The following is a 15,822-nucleotide window of genomic DNA, read 5'->3' as shown; positions in this document are numbered from 1 at the left end:
TTAGTAATGAGAATACTTAAAATGTACTCTCATAGTGATTTTTGAAATACAATCCATTGTTATTAACTAAAGTTGCTATGTTGTACAATAGATCTCTAGAACTGATCTCTCTCATCTAACTTAAATTTTGTATCCTTTGACCAGTATCTCCCAACTCCACTCCTTGTTGCCTGGCCTCATAACCACCATTTTTCTACTTTTGTGAGTTCACGTTTTTTGGAATCCACATATAAGTGTGATCATGTGGTATTTGCCTTTCTGTGCCTGGCTTATTTCACTTAACATAGTGTTCTTTAGGTTCATCCATGTTGTACTAAATGACAAGATTTCCTTCTTTTTGAAAACTGAATAACATTTCATTGTGTATGTGTGTGTATGTATGTGTGTATATATCACATTTTCTTTATTTATTTGTTGATGGACACTTTATATTGATTCTATATCTTGGCTATTGCTGCAATGAACATTGGGATGCAGATAGCTCTTCAATATACCGATTTCATTTTCTTTGGATTTATGCCTAATAGTGAGATTGCTGGATCATATATTTCTATTTTTAATTTTTCAAGGAATCTTCATGTTGTTTTTCTATAATAGCTGCACTGATTTACATTACTGCTAACACTGGGCAAGGGTTCTCTTTTCTCCACATCCCCTCTAATACTGATCTTTTTTCTTTTTGGGCTGCTGGGGCGCCAATATCCAATTCCTAGCCAGGAACCTTAGTCTGTAGGAGCTGGTCTGGCTGTTTTTGTTGATAGCCCTTCTAATAGGTGTGACGTGATATCTCAATATTGTTTTAATCAGCATTTCTCTGATGATTAGGAATGTTGGGCAGTTTTTCATATATCTGGTGGCTATTTGCATGTCTTCTTTTGAGAAATGTCTCTTCAGATCCTTTGCCCATTTTAAAATCAGGTTATTAGTGTTCTTACCATTGAGTTGTTTGAGTTCCATATATATTTTGGATATTAACCCCTTATTCAATATAGGGCTTGCAAATATTTTTCTCATTGTGTAGGCTGTCTTTTTACTCTGTTGATTGTTTACATCTTTTTATATTGTATAGAAAGAAATTATTGTGGCTATGATATTTAAACAATATATTATCTTCATACTAAAGATATAAGTCATTTCCACAACATTATATTATTAGAGTACTCTGTATTTGACTGTTTACTTACTGTTACTGATGAGTTTTATCCTTTTATATATATTTTTTTGTTATTCATTAGTGTTGTCTTCTTTAAGCATCAAGATTTCACTTGAGCATTTTTGTAAGACAAGTCTAGTGGTCATGAACTCCCTAAGGCTTTTTTGTGTCTTGGTACATTTTTATCTTTTCTTTATTTCTCAAAGACTGCTTTGCCACTCACAATATTCTTGGTTGGCAGTTATTGTCTTTCAGTACTTGGAATATGTCATCTTACTCTTTTCTGGCGTGTAAGATTTCCTCCATGAAATCCACTGCTAGTCTTATTGGAAGTCTCTTGTATATAACTTGCTTTTCTCTTGATATTTTCAGAATCCTCCATTTGTTCTTTATATTTGACAGTTTGATTGTAACATGCCTTGGTATAGTCTTGCTTGAATTAAATCTGATTGGAGACTTTTGACCTTTTTGTACCAGGATATATATATCTTTCCCTCAATTTGGAAAGTTTTTAGCTATTATTTCTTTAAATAAACTTTCTACACCTTTGTCTCTTTTTTTCTTCTTTAGCTCCTATGACTTGAATATTTGTTCTTTTGATCCTATCCCGTATGTCCCGTAAACTTTCTTCATTCCTTTCCAGTCTTCTTCCTATTTCTTCTCTGACTGCGTATTTTCTAATAACCTGTATATTTGAGTTTACAGAATTTTTTTGTTTTGCTTGATCAATTTGGTTGTGAATGCTTTCTGTTATAGTTTTCTTTTCATTCATTTTTCAGCTCCAGAATTTGATTTTTAAAAAAATTTCTCTGTTAAATTTCTCATTTTGTACACTTACTGTTTTTCTGATTTCATTAAATTATTTCTCTGTATTTTCTTGAAGCTGACTGAGCTTCCTTAAAACCATTAGTGTGAATTATTTGTCAGGCAGTTTATATATTTTCATTTCTTTGGGGTCAGCTATTGGGAGATTATTTTCTTTTGCTGGGGTATGTCTCCTTGTTTTTTTATGTTGCTTGTTGCTTTATGTTGGTGTCTGCACATTTGAAGAAGTAGGAAATTACTATAGTCTTTGTAGACTGGCTTCATTTGAGAAAGCCAGTCACTATTCAGCCTGTCCAGAGATTCTGGGCAGGCTGTTTGGCCTATTGGTAGGCTCTCTCCTATAATCCTTAGGCAGAGTCAGAAAGTGGGTGGGCCTGGTAGCTTGGTCCTCATGTTTGAGCTTGGAGCCTGGATCCACTGGGTAGATGTGTTGTTTTGGTCCATGGGAGTGAGCTTGGAGTCTGGGTTTGCATGGTAAGCCTGAAATCTGTATCCACTAGGGCTAGCCTGAAACCTGGATCCACAAGGGCTGACCTGGTTCTAGGGTGGGTTTAAGCCAGAATCTGCAGGGGCCAGACAGGTTCTGGGATGGGCCTGGTTCTTTGGTTCACTGGGACAGACCTGGGGCCTGAGTGTGCAGGGATGGGCCTGGGTCATGATTCTGTAGGGATGGACCTGGAATCTTAGTTTCTGAGGGCTGGCTTGGCACCAGAGTTTATTGGGATGAGCCTGGACCCTGGGTCTGTCAGTCAGGCCTGGACCCTGAGTCTCCTGGAATGTGGGACCACAGGGGTTAATATGGATATTGGGGTCCCAGTGGCCAGCCTGGGATCTGGGCCAGAGGTGTTGACTGGGAGGTTGGGTGGGTCTAAAGCATGGGATTGTGTTGGCTGACTTGGCTCTGAATCCTGGGTTATGCTTGGAGCCTGGGGCCAGATGGGCTGGCCTGTCATTGGATATGTCTGGAACCTATATTCACATGGGCCAGCATGGAGGCTGAGTCTGTGGGTGCTGGCCTGATGACTAGGGATTCTGGGGGCTCGCCTGGTTCCTGGGTAGGCCTGAAACCTGAAGTTGTCGGGCCAGCGTTGTGCTGTGAATAGTCTGGAGCACAAGGTCGCTGGGCCCTCCTGGCAATGTGGTGAGTCCAGAGACTGAGTCTGCTGGGCTGACTTTGGAACCTGGGACTGTGGGATCTTGCATTGTGCCAAGTTAAGCCTAGAGGTTCAGTCTATGGGTACTGGCGTGGAGTCTTGGGTCTTGGGAGCTGACCTGGAGCCGGGGGCTACAGAGCCTAGCCAGGAACCTTAGTCTTTAGGGGCTGGTCTGGCTCTGGGGTGGAGCTGAAGCTTAGGCTGCTGGGGTCAGTCTAGCACTAGGGTTGGTTTGGATGCTGTGGCTGCTGGGATCAGCATGGGGTGGGGTGGACCCAGGGACTAAATCTACTGGGCCAGTCTGGAACCTGGGGCTGTGAGATTTTCCTTGTACCAGGGTGGATTTGCAGGGTCAGTCCTGGGGTACTGGCTGGGAGTCTAGGGCTGAAGAGTCCTTCCTGGTCCTGCGTTTTACTGGGACTGACCTGGCATTGGGGTCTGAGTTAAGTCTAGTGCTCACCTTTCTTTCCTCCTCCCAAGTGGAGGGTCTCTCCAGGCTTTACTGTCTGGAGTTGGGGGAGGGGTGATGTGAGTATTTTAAAATCTGCAGCCTCGGACTGCAGAGTAAAACTGTCCTTTCTACATTCTGTGTTATGTCTTTTCCTATTTTGTGCTATATTTCACCTTGTTTGCTTAGCTCTTATGAAGGTATTTTTGTGCATGTTTGTGTTCAAATTGATTTTTCTGTGGAGGGACAAGGGCTTGAAAGTCCTAGTCTGCCATCTTACCGACATCAGACTCAGGGTTTTCTTTCATGTGTAATCTTGGTGTTAAAAAAACTGTTGTAATAAAAGCAAATGACATTTTAAAAAGCAAATTTGGGAGTAATATTTCTTATACTCAGACATACCTTCCTTTGAGCTCTTGTTTTGAATTTCTTTTTCTAAAAATTGTCATTCATTAATTATAAAAATCATTTTGAGTCATTCCCAACTATTTTCCCTTTTAATTATATTTTGTATTAATTCTTACTATTGAGGCTGCTTACCATAAAATAATTAAACGAACTGAAAGGAAGTGGTCACTTGAAAATTTTGTTGATGACAACTTGGGGCAGGAGTCAGCATACTAATGCCACCCACATATGTTTTCAAAGAAAAAACATTTGAAGCTATCATGCATTGCATCAGAAATTCATTTTTAAATGTGTTTGACTTCATTTTTCCTAAATCCTTATGTTTTTGTTTTTCTTTTGGGCATAGTATTAAAATATTTGAGGCATCATTGAGAAGTTTGCATTTAATCATAAACTTATTCCATATATTAAAATATATTCACTGTACATTTTTCTAAAATAATCCTTTGTCCAATTACATAATTGTTTCTGACTTATTTTGATGAAGTTTTTTAATCATATTTTTCTCCATTGTACAATATTTAAAAGTATCTGCTGATTTGCCCCTGTGTAAAAACTATGTTAGTTTCATCTATCTTTTAAATTAGCATGTCTGATTATAAAAGAAAGTATATAGATTTTTATTAAAGACACTTTGGGAAATAGAGACATATGTAAGGAGGGAAATAAAATCACCTATAGAATCAACACCTAGAAATAAAAAATACTGGTAATATATTCTATGTTTTTTTCTTCTTTTCTCTATGTGTTCTATAAGCATATGTTTTTCTTTAGAAAATTGGTATGGCCAGGCATGGTGGTTCACGCCTGTAATCCCAGCACTTTAGGAGGCCGAGGCGGGCGGCTCACCAGGTCCGGAAATCGAGACCATCCTGGCTAACACGGTGAAACCCCGTCTCTACTAAAAAAATACAAAAAATTACTCGGGCTTGGTGGCGGGTGCCTGTAGTCCCAGCTACTCGGGAGGCTGAGGCAGGAGAATGGCGTGAACCTGGGAGGCGGAGCTTGCAGGGAGCTGAGATCGCTCCACTGCACTCTAGCCTGGGCGACAGAGCGAGACTCCGTCTCAGAAAAAAGTAAAATCTTATGTCTACTTGTTTAAATCCCTTTTATTCAACATTCAGTTGTTGGTATGAGGATGAATGCTCTTCTGTTTTGAAGTTTGTTAGAGCCTTACATGTCCCTATAAAACAACTCTTGTGCATGTTCTCATCTAAAAATGTCTTTATTGTTGCTGGGTAATATTTTTAAAACCATAAATAGTATTCTTTTAAGTGAGTCAATTTTATTTAAAATTAAATATTAGCTCTCAAGTATTTAATCATCACTTTCTCAACTCATTCTTCAGAGATAATTATTGCTGAAAATTTAATGTGTATTCTCTTTAAAATTCCTAGGATTACTTCATTCTTAAGTAAAATATAGACCATTTCATTGCTTTTTTTTGAGACTGAGTCTCACTCTGTCACCCAGGCTGAAGTACAGTGGCATAATTTCAGCTCACTGTAACCTCCGTCTCCCAGATTCAAGTGATTCTCCTTCCTCAGCCTGCTGAGTAGCTGGGATTACAGGTGTGCGCCACCATGCCTGGCTATTTTTTGTATTTTTAGTAGAGACGCGGTTTCACCATGTTGCTCAGGCTGGTCTCAAGCTCCTGACCTTATGATCCGCCTGCCTTGGCCTCCCAAAGTGTTGGGATTATAGGCGTTAGCCACCGTGCCTGGCCTATTTCATTGCTTTTTGACTGACATATATATTCTGATGATTTTTTTCCATATCAGAAATATCACCCCATTCTTACTCATAATTGCGTAAATTTTATTTTACTGATATGTCACATTTTATTAAGCTATTGATGCATATAGGCCGTTTAGAGTATTCTTCTATAACAAATGGTATTTCAAGAATACCCCTGTCCATATCTTTGTGTATTATGTATCTTTTCTTGCAGAATAAATTATGTGAAATGGAATAGCTCAGTCATAGGGTGGCACATTTACATTTTAGATTGACATTGACAAGTTGTCCTTAAAATAAGGTTATGTCTGCGTAGGGCTGCAGGCATGGGAGTGCATGGAGTGTTGGCTAGTGGATATAGAGTTTCTTTTCAGGGTGATTAAAATGTTCTAAAATTAGATTGTGCTAATGGTTGTATAACTCTCTGATATATTAAAAACCTTTGATTTGTATTGTTTAAATGTTTGAATTTTATGATATATAAATTATATTTCAATAGAACTGTTAAAAAGGGTTATGTCTATTTAAGTAAACATTAATGGTACAGAGAGTCTCTTTTTCCATTTTGTTATCAATGCTGGAGCAATTTGCATGTTAAAGTATCACTTCTTTTTTATATGTCTTTCAAGTATTTTTCTCTGTAAATGTCTTTTGATTTGTGCTACTTTTTAGTGTAGAGAAGGTTTCTTCTATTTTTAACTTTTTAAAATTAATTTTGAATTTTTGTGAGTACACAGTAGGTGTATATATTTGTGGGTTACATGAGATATTTTGATACAGGCCTGCGATGCATAATAATCACATCAGGATAAATGGGGTATCCATCATCTGAGGCATTTATCCTTTGTGTTACAAACAATCTATACTCGTTTAGTTATTTTAAAATGTACAATTAAATTATTTTTTGACTATAGTCACCTTATTGTTCCAGCAAATTATAGGTCTTCTTCATTCTTTCTACTTTTTATACCCATTAACCATCCCAACTCCCCCGCTACCTTCCCACCATGCTTCCCAGCCCTTAATAACCATCATTCTATTCTCTACCTCCATGAGTTCAATTGTTTTTAATTTTTAGCGTCCACAAATAAATGAGAACATACGAAGTTTGTCTTTCTGTGCTTGGCTTATTTCACTGACTATAGTGACTTCCAGTTCTATCCACGTTGTTGCAAATGACAGGACCTCATTCTTTTTAATGGCTGAGTAGTACTCCATTGTGTATGTGTACCACATTTTCCTTATCCATTCATCTGCTGATGGATACTTAGCTTGCTTCTAAATCTTCACTATTGTTATTAGTGCTGCAATAAACATGGGAGTGCAAATATCTCTTCAATATACTGATTTTCTTTTTTTAGAGTATATACCTTGGAGTGGGAGTGGTGGATTGGTAGTTCTATTTTTATTTTCTTTTGAGGAACCTCCAAACTGTTTTTCATTGTGGTTGTATTAATTTACATTCCCACCAACCCAGTGTGCAAGGGTTCTCTTTTCCACATCATTGCCAGCATTTGTTATTACTTATCTTTTGGATAAAAGGCATTTTAACTGGACTGAAATGATATCTCATGGTAGTTTTGATTTGCATGAGAAGTTTTCTTTTAAATAGTTGCATCTGTCAGCCTTTTCTCTAGGCTTCTGGTTTTTGTATTATGCTTAGAAAAGCCTTTCACCTTCCAACATAACAAAAAATACCTCTTTTTTTGGTCTATTTAAAAATTTTATTTTTCTATTTAAATATTAGATCTCTTTCAGAGGTTTTGCTGTAAATACTGATAATAATCTTTGTTGGTCAGTTCTTTTTTTTGTTTTGTTTTGTTTTTGGAGATGGAGTCTCGCTCAGTCGCCCAGGCTGGAGTGTAGAGTGCAGTGGCGCGATCTCGGCTTGCTGCAACCTCCGCCTCCCAGGTTCAAGCAATTCTCCTCCCTTAGACTCCTGAGTAGCTGGGATTACAGCTGCTCGCTGCCACGCCCTGCTTTTTTTTTGTATTTTTAGTAGAGATGGATTTTCACTGTGTTGCCCAGGCTGGTTTCAAACTCCTGAGCTCAGGCAATTTGCCTGCCTTGGCCTCCCCAAGTGCTAGGATTACAGGCATGAGTCACCACGCCTGACCTCATTAGTCAGTTCTTAATGGTATAAAATAAAAATTTAGGAGTTTGAAATACTTATATTAAAGGATCCAGTAAGTCTGGAGATAATTAATTGATACCAATGTTGTACAGATTGTAGAGTTCATCTGTGTCATTGTATTAGTCCATTCTCATGCTGCTAATAAAGACATACCCAAGACCAGGTAATTTATAATGAAAAAGAGGTTTAATGGACTCATAGTTCCATATGGCTGGGAGGCCTCACAGTCATGGCAAAAGGCAAAAGAGGAGCAAAGGCACATCTTACATGGTGGTAGGTGAGAGAGCATGTGCAGGAAAACTGCCCTTTATAAAACCATTAGATCTCATGAGACTTACTATCATGAGAACAGCATGAGGAAAATCTGACCTGATGATTCAATTGCCTCTCACTGGGTCCCTCCCATGACACATGGGAATGATGGTAGCTACAGCTCAAGATGATATTTGGGTGAGGACACAGCCAAACCATATCAGTCATGAAGCATTTATTAAAGTATTTAATTTTGTTGAAGTTTTAGAGAGTCTTAAAATATTTAACTAGCCTTTAGAAATGGAGCTATTTAATAAACTACAACTTCCATTTTAGATTCATAATTGTTCAGAAGATACCTTAGATATTACATGAATAAAATATGTAAAATTACTAATTGAATTAATACAATTATTTAACCTAATTTACTAATTAATATTAATTTAATATTACTATTAATATCAAATTTTATTGGAGTTAAAGAATTATAGTGGTTTGTTTTGGTGGCTACAGATACACATATAAAAATTTTTTTTTTTTGAGACAGAGTCTTGCTCTGTCACCCAGGAATACAATGGCGCAGTCTTGGCTCACTGCAACCTCTGTCTCCTGGGTTCAAGTGATTCCTGTTCCTCAGCCTCCCAAGTAGCTAGGATTACAGGCACACGCCACCACGTCCGGCTAATTTTTGTATTTTTAGTAGACATAGGTTTCACCATGTTGGCCAGGCTGGTCTTGAACTCCTGGCCTGAGGTGATCCACCGCCTCAGCGTCCCAAAGTGCTAGGATTACAGGCATGAGCTGCCGCACCTGACCCACATATTAAATATTTTAAGATATTCTTAAAAATTTTTGATTTATTTTGGACATATTTCTCATATGTTATGCGAAAACATATGTTCAGTGACAGTGATCCTTTATTTTAACTTTAGCCTATCACTCACAAACATACTTGGACTTGCTTGCCTTTGTAATTGCTAACACATTTTCTCTGATATCGACATCACAGAATTGTGTGACAGTGAGCATCATCAAGCAGTGGGTCTTTCTTTATTTCTTTCTTTCTTTTTTTAGTAATCTGAAAAAAGACTTTTTGACATTATGACATTTGGAAAAGTGTTTTCACTGAAAATGAAAGAAGAGACAACACAACAAGAAGAGGTCAATTTTCAGAGCAACTGTCAGTTTTCAGAGAACAGATGGTAGAAATTGCTCCTTTGGTAAAAGGCAAAGGATTTATACAATCTGAAGAGAAACCAGAGTATAAAATTCCTCTTTTTGTGAAATAAAACAGAAAATTTCCTTTGAACTTTCTTTTCACCCATATTGAATGTTTCCATCTATTGCCTAAAAAGAGATGTTGCTTCTTTCTTACATGTCAAGTAGGCCTTTTTTTTTTTTTTTTTTTTTTCCCTGAGATGGAGTCTCATTCTGTTGCCCAGGCTGGAGTGCAGTGGCACGATCTTGTCTCACCACAACCTCCGCCTCCTGGGTCCGTGCCAGTCTCCTGCCTCAGCCTCCTGAGTAGCTGGGACTACAGACGCTCGCCACCATGCCCAGCTAATTTTTGTATTTTTAGTAGAGACTAGGTTTCACCATGTTGGCTAGGCTGGTCTTGAACTCCTGACCTTGTGATCCGCCTGCCTCGGCCTCCCAGAGTGCTGGGATTACAGGCGTGAGCCACCGTGCTTGGAATTAGGCCTTTTTTTTTTTTTTTTTTTGTATATGAGTCTGTTAGTCAAATGTATATTTTAAATAACTCTAGGATAAAGAAAGCCACAGTTATTAACATAATAAATGAGAGAACAGGTATAGATTTCTTATGAAACATAGCATTCAGATATGCATAATGTCACATAATTTGATAAATAGTTGTACAAAGGAATGCCATTGTAAATGCCACCCAGGCAAGAATTAGGTAATTGCCAATATCCTAAGAAGCCTCCTGTCTGACCATTTGTAATCATACTGTCTTTCCTAGAAGTAGCCACTATTCTGATTTTTCTGATGATAATTTTCACCTATTTGTTTTTTAATATTGATTTTAGCATTAATACCTGCATCTTTGAAAATTGAAATATTTTTATTTTACCAGATTTTGAACTTTGTATGAAGAAAACTAAACTTTTTGTTTATTTTTATTTTTTATTTTATTTTATTTTTTCTTTTATTATACTTTAAGTTCTGGGGTACATGTGCAGAACATGCAGGTTTGTTACATAGGTATACACGTGCCATGGTGGTTTGCTGTACTCATCAGCCCGTCATCTACATTAGGTGTTTCTCCTAATGCTATCCCTCCCCTAGCCCCCACCCCCCGACACGCCCCGGTGTGTGATGTTCCTCTCCCTGTGTCCATGTGTTCTCATTGTTCAACTCCCACTTATGAATAAGAACATGCAGTGTTTGGTTTTCTGTTCTTGTGTTAGTTTGCTGAGAATGATGGTTTCTAGCTTCATCCATGTCCCTGCAAAGGACATGAATTTATCCTTTTTTATGGCTGCATAGTTTTCCATGGTGTATATGTGCCACATTTTCTTTATCCAGTCTATCATTGATGGGCATTTGGGTTGGTTCTAAGTCTTTGCTATTGTGAACAGTGCTGCAATAAACGTATGTGTTCATGTGTCTTTATAGTAGAATGATTTATAATCCTTTGGGCATATACCCAGTAATGGGAATGCTGGGTCAAATAGTATTTCAGGTTCTAGATCCTTGAGTAATCGCCACACTGTCTTCCTTAATGGTTGAACTAATTTACACTTCCACCAACAGTGTAAAAGTGTTCCTATTTCTCCACATCCTCCCAGCATCTGTTCTTTTCTGACTTTTTAATGATTGCCATTATAACTGGTGTGAGGTTGTGTCTCTCTGTGGTTTTGATTTGCATTTCTCTAATGACCAGTGACGTTGAGCTTTTCTTCATATGTTTGTTGGCTGTATAAGTGTCTTCTTTTGAGAAGTGTCTGTTCATATCCTTCGCCCACTTTTTGATGGGGTCATTTGTGTTTTTTCTTGTAAATTTGTAAAATTGTTCCTTGTAGATTCTGGATATTAGCCCTTTGTCAGATGGATAGATTGCAAAAATTTTCTGCTATTCTGTAGGTGCCTGTTCACTCTCATGATAGTTTCTTTTGCTGGGCAGAAGCTCTTTAGTTTAATTAGATCCCATTTGTAAATTTTGGCTTTTGTTTCTATTGCTTTTGGTATTTTAGTCATGAAGTCTTTGCCCATGCCTATGTCTTGAGTGGTATTGCCTAGGTTTTCTTCTAGGGTTTTTATGGTTTTCGGTCTTACATTTAAGTCTTTAATCCATCTTGAGTTAATTTTTGTATGAGGTGTAAGGAAGGGGTCCAGTTTCATTTTTCTGCATATGGCTAGCCAGTTTCCCCAACACCATGTATTAAATAGGGAATCCTTTCCCCATTGTTTGTTTTTTTTGGGGGGGTTTGTCAAAGATCAGATGGTTGTAGATGTATGGGGTTATTTCTGAGGCCTCTGTTCTGTTCCATTGGTCTATCTACCTGTTTCGGTACCAGTAACATGCTATTCTGGTTACTAGCCTTGTAGTATAGTTTGAAGTCAGGTAGCATGATGCCTCCAGCTTTGTTCTTTTTGCTTAGGATTGTCTTGGCTATACGGGCTCTTTTTTGGTTCCATGTGAAATTTAAAGTAGTTTTTTTCTAATTCTGTGAAAAAAAGTCAATGGTAGCTTGATGGGGATAGCATTGAATCTATAAATTACTTTGGGCAGTATGGCTATTTTCATGATATTGATTCTTTCTATCCATGAGCTTGGAATGTTTTTTCATTCTGTTTGTGTCCACAGAGAACTAAACTTTTGATATTCTTTTATGTCTTGCTTCTTTTGCTCAATAGTATGTTAGAGGCATTCATCCATATTGTACCATATAATTGTAATAGGTTTGTTTGCACTGTTTTCTGTTTAATGAATATCACATTTCTTGCCTTTTTTTGATAAAGTTACTCTAATTTTTTGCCTTTACAAATAATAATTCTATGAATAACCTTATATGTGTATCCTGATATACATATGCAAGAATAGAAACGGGGTTTTACCATGTTGATCAGTTTGGTCTTGAACTACTGACCTCAAGTGATCCACCCACTTCAGCCTCCCACAGTGTTGGGATTATAGGCATGAGCCACAGTGCCCTGCAGCATTCCTTTTTTTTAGCAGCCTTGCCAGTATGTTAAGTATCATTATTATTTTTGTCCTTTCAGTAATAGCCATTCTTACTGGTGTGAAATTGCATCTCATTGTGGTTTTGATTTGCATTTCTCTGACGATTATTGATGTTTCACATGTTTGTTAGCCCCTCGTATGTCTCAGCAGAAATCCTACAAGCTAGAAGGGATTGGGGCCCTATCTTCAGCCTCCTCAAACAAAACAATTATCAGCCAAGAATTTCGTATCCAGTGAAACTAGCATCATATATGAAAGACAGATACAGTCTTTCTCAGACAAACAAATGTTGAGAGAATTCGCCACTACCAAGTCACCACTACAAGAACTTCTAAAAGGAGCTCTAAATCTTGAAACAAATCCTAGAAACATATCAAAACAGAATCTCTTTAAAGCATAAATCACACAGGACCTATAAAACAAAAATACAAGTTAAAAAACAAAAACAAAAACAAAAAACAAACACAAAGTATGCAGGCAACAAAGAGCATGATGAATGCAATGGTACCTCACATTTCAATACTAACATTGCATGTAAATAGCCTAAGTGCTCCACTTAAAAGATATAGAACTGCCTGGGCTCAGTGGCTCACGCCTGTAATCCCAGCACTTTGGGAGGCCGAGGCGGGTGGATCATGAGGTCAGGAGTTCAAGACCATCATGGCCAATCTGATGAAACCCCGTCTCTACTGAAAATACAAAAATTAGCTGGGCATGGTGGCGCACATCTGTAGTCCCAGCTACTTGGGAGGCTGAGGTAGGAGAATCGCTTGAACCCGGGAGGTGGAGGTTGCAGTGAGCTGAGATCATGTCACTGCACTTCAACATGGAAACAGAGTGAGACTCTGTCTCAAAAAAAAAAAAAAAAAAAAAAAAAAAGATACAAAACCACAGAATAGAACAGAATAGAGGAACCAAAAATAAACCCAAATACTTACAGCCCACTAATCTTCAACAAAGCAAACAAAAACATAAAATGGGGAAAGGACACCCTTTTCAACAAATGGTCCTGTGATAATTGACTCGCCACATGTGGGAGAATGAAACTGGAACCTCATCTCTCACCTTATATGAAAATCAACGAAGATGGATTAAGGACTTAATCTAAGACCTGAAACTATAAAAATTCTAGAAGATAACATTGGAAAACCCCTTCTAGATGTTGGCTTAGGCAAGGATTTCGTGACCAAGAACCTCAAAAACAAAGATAAATAGTTGGGACTTCATTAAACTAAAGAGCTTTTGCACGGTAAAAGGGAACAGTCAGCAGAGTAAACAGCTCACAGAGTGGGAGAAAGTCTTCGTAATCTATACATTGACGACAGTGTGCCTAGGTGATGATCCTTTTGCAATTAATTTCCCAAGTGTTCTTTGTGCTTCTTGTATTTGGATGTCCATGTCTCTAGAAAGGCCAGGGAAGTTTTCCTTGATTATTCCCCCAAATATATGTTTTCCACACGTTTAGATTTCTCTTCTTCCTCAGGAACACCGATTATTCTTAGATTTGGTTGTTTAACATAATCCCAGGCTTCTTGGAGCCTTTGTTCATATTTTCTTCTTCTTTTTTCTTTGTCTTTGTTGTATTGGGTTAATTCGAAGACCTTGTCTTCAAGCTCTGAATTTCTTTCTTCTTTTTGTTCAATTCTATTCTATTGCTGAGACTTTGCAGAGCATTTTGCATTTCTCTAAGTGTGTCCAATGTTTCCTGAAGTTTTGATTGTGTTTTCTTTATGCTATCTATTTCCTTGAATATTTCTCCCTTCACTTCTTTTATCGCTTTTTTGGATTTCCTTGCATTGGGCTTCGCCTTTCTCTGATGCCTCCCTGATTAGCTTAGTAACTAACCTCCTGAATTCTTTTTCAGGTAAATCAGGGATTTCTTCTTAGTTTGGATCCATTGCTGGTGAGCTAGTGTGATTTTTTGGGGGATTAAAGAGCCTTGTTTTGTCATATTATCAGAGTCGATTTTCTGGTTCCTTCTCATTTGGGTAGGTGCTGTCTGAGAAAGGTCTAGGACTGAATGCTGTTGTTCAGATTCTTTTGTCCCATGGGGTATTCCCTTGGTGTAGTACTCTCCACCTTTTCCTACGGATGTGGCTTCCTGTGAGCCGAGCTGCAGTGATGGTCATCTCTCTTCTGGGTCTAGCCACCCAGCGAGTCTACCTGGCTCTGGGCTGGTACTAGGGGTTGTCTGCACAGAGTCCTGTGATGTGAACTATGGGTGGCTCAGCCATGGATACCGGCACCTGTTCTGGTAGAGGTGGCACAAGGGTGAAATGGACTCTGTGAGAGTTCTTAGCTTTAGTGGTTTACAGTTCTATTTTGTGCTGGTTGGCCTCCTGCCGGAGGGCGGCACTTTCCAGAGAGCATCAGCTGTGGTACTATGGCGAGAAACCAGTGGCGGACAGGGCCCTAGAACTCCCAAGAGTATGTGCCCTTTGTCTTCAGCTGCCAGGGTGGATAGGGAAGGCCCAGCAGGTGGGGGCAGGGCTAAGTGTGTCTGAGCTCAGACTCTCCTTGGGCAGCTCTTACTGCGGCTGCTGTGGGCTAAAATTATGCATCGTTACCATATCAAAGTCAGTTTTTAGTGTCAATATTGTGCCACTTATACTGGACTTTTCCCATTTTCTAATTTCCACCTCATAAATCTAATAACTTTAAAACAGTAAAATCTAATTTAACCCTACAATCATTTGTGCTATTGTCATAATTCTAAATACCTGATGAAACCTAACTTTCAAGGTTGTTGTGTTGTCTTTAAACAGTTGTGTTTTGGGGAATTATGAGAAGATAAAAATGGCTTTTATGTATCTCTGCTTACGTACTATTTCTAGTACTTCCCTTCATTTCAGAGTTTCTAAGTTTTCATCTTTAAGAATACCTTTTATTATTTGTTTTAGTGCAGTTCTACTGGTGATATGTCATCTGAATTTTATCTGAATTTTTCTTTTAGCACTTCTAAGATATTATTCCTTTGTCCTCCGGTTTCTATTGTTTCTGCTGGAGAGCTTGTTGTTTCTCTGAATGTAATGCCTCTTTTGCTCTGACTGCTTTTAAAATTTTCCTTTTTCTTTTTTTTTCTTTTTTAGACAGAGCCTCACTCTGTCACCAGGCTTGAGTGCAGTGGCGCGATCTTGGCTCACTGCAACCTCCGCCTCCTAGGTTCAAGTGATTCCCCTGCCTCAGTCTCCCAAGTAGCGGGGACTACAGGCACATGCCACCACACCCAGTTAATTTTTATATTTTTAGTAGAGGCGGGGGTTTCACCATGTTGGCCAGGATGGTCTTGAACTCCTGACCTCATGATCTGCTAACCTTGGCCTCCCAAAGTGCTGGGATTACAGGCGTGAGCCACCACACCTGGCCAAGATTTTTCTTTTTGTTTTTGGTTTTCAACAGTTTGTGATGTTTCTAGGTGCTGTTTTCTTGCATTTATCCTGCATAGAGTTCATTGAGCATCTCGTTCTCTAACTCAGTATTTTTCTGTTTTATCAAACCTGGGAA

The 15,822-nt window shown here is 38.4% G+C and overlaps 1 protein-coding gene across 5 annotated transcripts in view; it reads left to right on the top strand.

Moving 5' to 3' along the window:
- CEP112 (centrosomal protein 112) overlaps nt 1-15,822 on the top strand; it is a 542,833-nt gene that overhangs the window by 86,418 nt on the left and 440,593 nt on the right. The window lies entirely within an intron of this gene.

This window comes from Theropithecus gelada, chromosome 16 (assembly GCF_003255815.1).
Source record: "Theropithecus gelada isolate Dixy chromosome 16, Tgel_1.0, whole genome shotgun sequence".
Classification (NCBI taxonomy): Eukaryota; Metazoa; Chordata; class Mammalia; order Primates; family Cercopithecidae; genus Theropithecus; species Theropithecus gelada.
This window is presented reverse-complemented; position numbering and strand designations above follow the sequence as displayed.